A 7,500-nucleotide genomic window follows, 5' to 3' on the forward strand; every position below is an offset into this window, starting at 1 on the left:
TAGGGCAATTTACGGGCTTTTTGGTGCGACTTATGGGCTTGATAGGGTAATTTACGGGCTTGTTGGTGCGACTTATGGGCCTGATAGTGCGACTAACGGGCTTGATAGGGCAATTTACGGGCTTTTTGGTGCGACTTACGGGCCTGATAGTGCGACTTAAGGGCCTGATAGTGCGACTAACGGGCTTTGATAGTGCGACCAACGGGCTTGATAGTGCGACCTATGGGCTTGATAGTGCGACTAACGGGCTTGATAGTGCGACTTATGGGCTTGATAGTGCGACTTATGGGCTTGATAGTGCGACTTACGGGCTTGCTTTTCCATGTTTTTCGCATCGAGCTTCGGTTCGTTTCGAATAATTTTGTCCATGTTTTTCGTTTGCTACGAGAGGTTCGGTTCGTTTTCAGTTATCCCTGTGTTCATGGTTTTCGTGAGCTTCGATAGGTTTGGTCCGTGTTTTTGAGTACTCTTGTCCATGATTTTCGTGTGCTTCTTGAGGTTTGGTCCGATTTTCAGTACTCTTGTCCATGCTTTCACATGCTCTGATAGGTAGGTTCGTTCTCAGTTATCCCTGTGTTCATGGTTTTCGTGTGCTTCGAGAGGTTTGGTCCGTGTTTTTGAGTACTCTTGTCCATGATTTTCGTGTGCTTCTAGAGGTTTGGTCCGATTTTCAGTACTCTTGTCCATGCTTTCACATGCTCTGATAGGTAGGTTCGTTCTCAGTTATCCCTGTGTTCATGGTTTTCGTGTGCTTCCATAGGTTTGGTCCGTGTTTTTGAGTACTCTTGTCCATGATTTTCGTGTGCTTCTAGAGGTTTGGTCCGATTTTCAGTACTCTTGTCCATGCTTTCACATGCTCTGATAGGTAGGTTCGTTCTCAGTTATCCCTGTGTTCATGGTTTTCGTGTGCTTCCATAGGTTTGGTCCGTGTTTTTGAGTACTCTTGTCCATGATTTTCGTGTGCTTCTAGAGGTTTGGTCCGATTTTCAGTACTCTTGTCCATGCTTTCACATGCTCTGATAGGTAGGTTCGTTCTCAGTTATCCCTGTGTTCATGGTTTTCGTGTGCTTCGATTCGTTCACTCTATTACTCTTGTCTTTGGTTTTCGTTTGCTTCGATTCGTTCACTCCATTACTCTTGTCTGTGGTTTTCGTTTGCTTCGATTCGTTCACTCCATTACTCTTGTCTGTGGTTTTCGTTTGCTTCGATTCGTTCAGTCCATTACCCTTGTTTGCGGTTTTCGTTTGCTTCGATTCGTTCAGTCCATTACTCTTGTATGTGATTTTCGTTTGCTTCGAGTCGTTCAGTCCATTACCCTTGTCTATGATTTTCGTTTGCTTCGAGTCGTTCAGTCCAATACTTACCTTTGTCTATGATTTTCGCTCTAGCCCAGTCGCCCTGCGCTCTGGAAATCACATTCCAACTCTATCACCGATAGTGCTCACACCTTGGAAACCACATTTCACCCGGGGAACCTTAGGGTGGATTTTGAGCCTTTCGGGATTGCGAAACCATCATTTAACACTCTAAACTTAATTTCCGCAATCCCAGACGCACTTTCCATATGGTCTCCAAAAATGCGTGTGAGCTGACCTGGTCCCTTATAATAGGCAATGAACACGATTTTGGCAAAATATTTTTTTCAAAATTTTTTGACTCACCGGGTAAAATCGAATTTACTTGGGAAAAATGTTCTAGCAGGGGCCCTCCCATACAAATTTTTTTCTTCTCAAAAATGATTTTCGTTTCACTTTTCATACTCAGGGGAGTCTAAAATTGATGTTTTGAGTCACCATGAAAAAAAAATTTTTTTTGACCCGAGCTTGTGTCGCGACCCAAAAATCGACTCACTTGGGAAAAATGTTCTAGCAGGGGCCCTCCCATACAAATTTTTTTCTTCTCAAAAATGATTTTCGTTTCACTTTTCATACTCAGGGGAGTCTAAAATTGATGTTTTGAGTCACCGAGAAAAAAAAATTTTTTTGACCCGAGCTTGTGTCGGCGACCCAAAAATCGACGCACTTGGGAAATATGTTCTAGCAGGGGCCCTCCCATACAAAAATTTTTTCTTCTCAAAAATGATTTTCGTTTCACTTTTCATACTCAGGGGAGTCTAAAATTGATGTTTTGAGTCACCGTGAAAAAAAAATTTTTTTGACCCGAGCTTGTGTCGGCGACCCAAAATCGACGCACTTGGGAAAAATGTTCTAGCAGGGGCCCTCCCATACAAAAATTTTTTCTTCTCAAAAATGATTTTCGTTTCACTTTTCATACTCAGGGGAGTCTAAAATTGATGTTTTGAGTCACCGAGAAAAAAAAATTTTTTTGACCCGAGCTTGTGTCGGCGACCCAAAAATCGACGCACTTGGGAAATATGTTCTAGCAGGGGCCCTCCCATACAAAAATTTTTTCTTCTCAAAAATGATTTTCGTTTCACTTTTCATACTCAGGGGAGTCTAAAATTGATGTTTTGAGTCACCGTGAAAAAAAAAATTTTTTGACCCGAGCTTGTGTCGGCGACCCAAAATCGACGCACTTGGGAAAAATGTTCTAGCAGGGGCCCTCCCATACAAAAATTTTTTCTTCTCAAAAATGATTTTCGTTTCACTTTTCATACTCAGGGGAGTCTAAAATTGATGTTTTGAGTCACCGTGAAAAAAAAATTTTTTTGACCCGAGCTTGTGTCGGCGACCCAAAATCGACGCACTTGGGAAATATGTTCTAGCAGGGGCCCTCCCATACAAAAATTTTTTCTTCTCAAAAATGATTTTCGTTTCACTTTTCATACTCAGGGGAGTCTAAAATTGATGTTTTGAGTCACGGTGAAAAAAAAAATTTTTTGACCCGAGCTTGTGTCGGTGACCCAAAATCGACGCACTTGGGAAAAATGTTCTAGCAGGGGCCCTCCCATACAAAATTTTTTTCTTCTCAAAAATGATTTTCGTTTCACTTTTCATACTCAGGGGAGTCTAAAATTGATGTTTTGAGTCACCGTGAAAAAAAAAATTTTTTGACCCGAGCTTGTGTCGGCGACCCAAAATCGACGCACTTGGGAAAAATGTTCTAGCAGGGGCCCTCCCATACAAAATTTTTTTCTTCTCAAAAATGATTTTCGTTTCACTTTTCATACTCAGGGGAGTCTAAAATTGATGTTTTGAGTCACCGAGAAAAAAAAATTTTTTTGACCCGAGCTTGTGTCGGCGACCCAAAAATCGACGCACTTGGGAAAAATGTTCTAGCAGGGGCCCTCCCATACAAAAATTTTTTCTTCTCAAAAATGATTTTCGTTTCACTTTTCATACTCAGGGGAGTCTAAAATTGATGTTTTGAGTCACCGTGAAAAAAAAATTTTTTTGACCCGAGCTTGTGTCGGCGACCCAAAATCGACGCACTTGGGAAAAATGTTCTAGCAGGGGCCCTCCCATACAAAAATTTTTTCTTCTCAAAAATGATTTTCGTTTCACTTTTCATACTCAGGGGAGTCTAAAATTGATGTTTTGAGTCACCGAGAAAAAAAAATTTTTTTGACCCGAGCTTGTGTCGGCGACCCAAAATCGACGCACTTGGGAAAAATGTTCTAGCAGGGGCCCTCCCATACAAAAATTTTTTCTTCTCAAAAATGATTTTCGTTTCACTTTTCATACTCAGGGGAGTCTAAAATTGATGTTTTGAGTCACCGTGAAAAAAAAATTTTTTTGACCCGAGCTTGTGTCGGCGACCCAAAATCGACGCACTTGGGAAAAATGTTCTAGCAGGGGCCCTCCCATACAAAAATTTTTTCTTCTCAAAAATGATTTTCGTTTCACTTTTCATACTCAGGGGAGTCTAAAATTGATGTTTTGAGTCACGGTGAAAAAAAAAATTTTTTGACCCGAGCTTGTGTCGGTGACCCAAAATCGACGCACTTGGGAAAAATGTTCTAGCAGGGGCCCTCCCATACAAAATTTTTTTCTTCTCAAAAATGATTTTCGTTTCACTTTTCATACTCAGGGGAGTCTAAAATTGATGTTTTGAGTCACCGTGAAAAAAAAAATTTTTTGACCCGAGCTTGTGTCGGCGACCCAAAATCGACGCACTTGGGAAAAATGTTCTAGCAGGGGCCCTCCCATACAAAAATTTTTTCTTCTCAAAAATGATTTTCGTTTCACTTTTCATACTCAGGGGAGTCTAATATTGAAGTTTTGAGTCACCGTGAAAAAAATTTTTTTTTGACTCACTGGGTAAAATGGTCGCACTTGGGAAAAATGTTCTAGCAGGGGCCCTCCCATACAAAAAATTTTTATTTCTCAAATCGATCCGTGGTTTCACTTTTCATACTCTAGGGCCCATTTGCTTCAACTTTGGAAAAAATTTTCGATGATGAAAAATTTTCACCTTCGACGTCCATCGACCACTCGACCCGAACTTGGTACTTTTGTATGGAGGTACCCGAGTGGTGACTTTTTCATACAAAAATTTTTATTTCTCAAATCGATCCGTGGTTTCACTTTTCATACTCTAGGGCCCATTTGCTTCAACTTTGGAAAAAATTTTCGATGATGAAAAATTTTCACCTTCGACGTCCATCGACCACTCGACCCGAACTTGGTACTTTTGTATGGAGGTACCCGAGTGGTGACTTTTTCATACAAAAATTTTTTTGCGAATACGTGTTCGTTCGCGATCATTAAGGCCATGAACCGCAAGTCCGCTGCGATAGAAATAGTGCATTGTAGTTACTCGACGAGAAAAAAAATCGGGACTTAGAAAAATTTTTGAAAGTCAAATCGTATTGACTTCCAACAACACCTGATAATAAACACACATTGCCTGTTGCACCACAGTTCGCATTTGACTTAACAAATCGCCTGTTGGTACGCACATCACCATCGACTTTACCAATCGCGTTTCGCACCGCTAATCCCACTTGGCGTGGAGCCACGCACATAATGTTGCGAGGAGAGTATTAATCGGGACTTAGCGTTTTAAGCTCGCGAACACTCCACTATGGGAGTGCACGCAAGCACCAACTGTACACACACAACACAACAATCACTCTCGCGAACACTCCATTCCCAAAGTGAACGCGAGCACCAGCAAGCATGGGTCGCCTGAGAGGATCGATGCGAACGCATCTCTACAACTCGCAGCTCCCAGCCTGTAGTCCCGTCGTTTGCGGGCGGTCGAAGGTGTCGAAACTAGTTGTATCCACGGTCGACGGAAACACAGCCACCAGGGTTCCCTGTGGTAAGGTACTTCCACGTGCAGCGTGCTCCCGCCCGTTGCGGCTCAGTCTAGTGCTATAGCGGGGATGAGACGTCAGTGTGCGCGGGGCAGCACCGACGGATCTCGGAGGGTTGTTAAGCCCGCTAGCTTCCGATCACCTAATGGGTTTGAGAAGCGCTATCAGCTCGGATTGGATACGACCTTAGAGGCGTTCAGGCATAATCCAGCGGACGTAGCGTCATACCAAAGTCCGGTCGAACTAGTATTGAGCCAGTGGTCCGTACCTGTGGTTCCTCTCGTACTGCACAGGAATTCCGTTAAGATAGCGGCAAACAGCACACACCAGTAGGGTAAAACTAACCTGTCTCACGACGGTCTAAACCCAGCTCACGTTCCCTTGAAAGGGTGAACAATCCTACGCTTGGTGAATTTTGCTTCACAATGATAGGAAGAGCCGACATCGAAGGATCAAAAAGCCACGTCGCTATGAACGCTTGGCGGCCACAAGCCAGTTATCCCTGTGTGTGACAGCTGTCATAGCAGTGCTCGGACGTGCCTCTGTGTCGCTCCGGTTAAAAGCGGAAAATTCGGGTGTAAAACTTTGCGAAAAGGGCCAAAAAGTGTTTTAATCAGTGTCTTTTAGTGCCTTCTACCCCTGAATGGTGAAATATTAACGAAACAGGACGATGCTCGCCTGATAAAAGCGAAAGAAATCTCTCCCATACATTTTGTATGGGAACAGACCAGTGCTGTTTATACGCGAAATAGGCGATTAAAACATTAAGTGGAACGTTAATTCAGTAGTGGCGTCACTGAAGAACATTATTCCGGTCGGTGGCAGTGCAGAAAACGCCAAAAAACTATAAAATAAGTTCGTGTAAAAATAGCGGCAGAGCGGCGTCAGGTGGATCGTCGCGTGTGGGTGTGCGCTCGAGCGACGCGTTGTGACAGCTCAGAGCTTCTGCTCCACAGCGCCACCTATCCGCGAGGTGGAGAAGCGCGTAGCGACGAAAGCTCCCGAGGCAGTGTATGCGGACGGTATACATTTAGGCGCGAACGCAACGCAGCGGAGACTTAAGCAGGACGGCAGGCAGCGAACCCGAAAACAAATTTTTGAAACATATTTATTTATTTAATAAAATTTGTTGGAGTTTTTGTTTGTTCTTGGGCGATCATCGTGGCGGTCCGCTGCTGGCGTCCCCCCGTGGAGGGGGAGTAAATCCAGCGTAAAGCGCGGACTCCTTCGGACTGGCGATGTCGTACAGTAGTCGGATCCTGCGGTCACGGTCGGGATCGACCGAGAGCCGGCCACCGGTGAGTTCGAAACCGGTGGTGATGCTTAGTCGAGTTACGGAAGGAAAGGCCACAGCCACGAGTGGTGTTGGCCGAACGAGTGGAGTTGGCACAGCCGTAGCAGCAGCGTCGGTAGTGTCGATGGAAAAGCTCATCGAGCGCTTGGAGGACCAACTGGCCCTCCTCAGAGCACAAATGACGGAGCAAGCGGAGCAGTTCCGCAAGGATTTAGCGGAGCTGCAAGAGAGTCATCGCCATGAGGTTCAGTACCTGCGCGATGAGAATCGAAAGGAGCGGGAGATGGTCTCCGGGCTCTTGACGCAGTTGGTGGCTGCGCAGTCGCAGCTGCAACAACAACAGCAGCAGCAGCAGCAGGCAGTGGGTGCGGTGACGGCTACGGTGGTGCCGTCTCCGGACCAGGAAGGCGGCTCCTGGGCCGAGGTGGTGCGCCGTAAGTCGGCACGCCAGCAGCCAGCCCAGCAGCAACAGCAGCAGCGTCCGCAGCAGGTGCAGCCGCGGACGAATCAGCCAGTGAACCAGCCAGGGAACCAGCAAGGTAACCGAGTGGCTGGACAGCATCAGCAGCAGTGGCAGCTGAAAGGCCAACTGTTAAACAACAGGAGCCCGGTGAAGAAGCCACGAAAGCGGCCTGATGTGATTGAGGTGAGGCCAACTCAGGGTGTGAGTTACTCTGATATTTATAGATTGGTGCGTACGAACGAGCAACTGGCCGAAGTACAACGGCAAATTGGTGTCGGGAAGCGGACGCCAAATGATACGTTGAAGCTGCCGCTAAGCCGCGACGTGGACAGTGAAGAACTGTGCCAACGGATTCGCGTGGCCATTGGCGAATTGGGAGAAGCATCCGTCCGCACGGAAATGTCACAAGTGTTGGTGACCAACATAGACTGCTTGGCGGACGAGCAACAGCTGCGTCGGGCGATGCTGACGGAGCTCGGCAAGGAGTTCATGATGGCAACTATCGACATGTGGGAGCGGCGT

The 7,500-nt window shown here is 45.7% G+C and overlaps 1 pseudogene; it reads right to left on the reverse strand.

The window, feature by feature from the left end:
* Positions 1–5,067: 5,067 nt before the first annotated feature.
* Positions 5,068–7,500, reverse strand: part of LOC128308676 (uncharacterized) — a 6,645-nt pseudogene continuing 4,212 nt past the window's right edge.

This window comes from Anopheles moucheti (assembly GCF_943734755.1).
Source record: "Anopheles moucheti chromosome X unlocalized genomic scaffold, idAnoMoucSN_F20_07 X_unloc_5, whole genome shotgun sequence".
Lineage (NCBI taxonomy): Eukaryota > Metazoa > Arthropoda > Insecta > Diptera > Culicidae > Anopheles > Anopheles moucheti.